Here is a 549-nt window from a genome sequence, read left to right as displayed (position 1 = left end):
CAGGTGGGTATGCGGTGGGTAGGCACGTGGAGGGTGGGTATGCGGAGGGTGGACACATGGAGGGTGAGCATGCGGAGGGTAGGCATGTGGAGGGTGGGTATGCGGAGGGTAGGCACGTGGCAGGTGGGTATGCAGAGGGTGGACACATGGAGGGTGGGTATGTGGAGGGTAGGCATGTGGAGGTTAGACACACGGTGTGTAGGCACATCGTGAGTAGGTATGTGGTATGTAGGTGTGGAGGGTAGACACGTGGCGTATAGGCATGTGGCATGCACTATGCTGGACAAGACATGCCCCTGTTCTAACCCCTTGGCCATCTGAGCCCAGGTGGACAAAAACAAAGGGCCAATCACAGAGAAAGCCACCTGTCAGGGAAAAGTTAATGCAATCATTTATCATCCTGGAAAATTGCTCAAGGGACATTTTGTCCATATCTTAAGACAACTTAGAATAGATTAATTGGAGGGGAGCTCAGTGGACGTTTCTGGAGAATAATGCTGGAGAACATGTGTCCGCTGAGCCAGGAGACGTCACGATCTCGCTCAGGGA

At 53.2% G+C, this 549-nt stretch overlaps 1 long non-coding RNA gene across 9 annotated transcripts in view; it reads left to right on the top strand.

Moving 5' to 3' along the window:
- Window positions 1–549, top strand: part of LOC111527256 — a 58,016-nt gene that overhangs the window by 46,948 nt on the left and 10,519 nt on the right. The window lies entirely within an intron of this gene.

The sequence above is a fragment of the Piliocolobus tephrosceles genome, chromosome 20, assembly GCF_002776525.5.
Source record: "Piliocolobus tephrosceles isolate RC106 chromosome 20, ASM277652v3, whole genome shotgun sequence".
NCBI classification, from domain to species: Eukaryota; Metazoa; Chordata; class Mammalia; order Primates; family Cercopithecidae; genus Piliocolobus; species Piliocolobus tephrosceles.
This window is presented reverse-complemented; position numbering and strand designations above follow the sequence as displayed.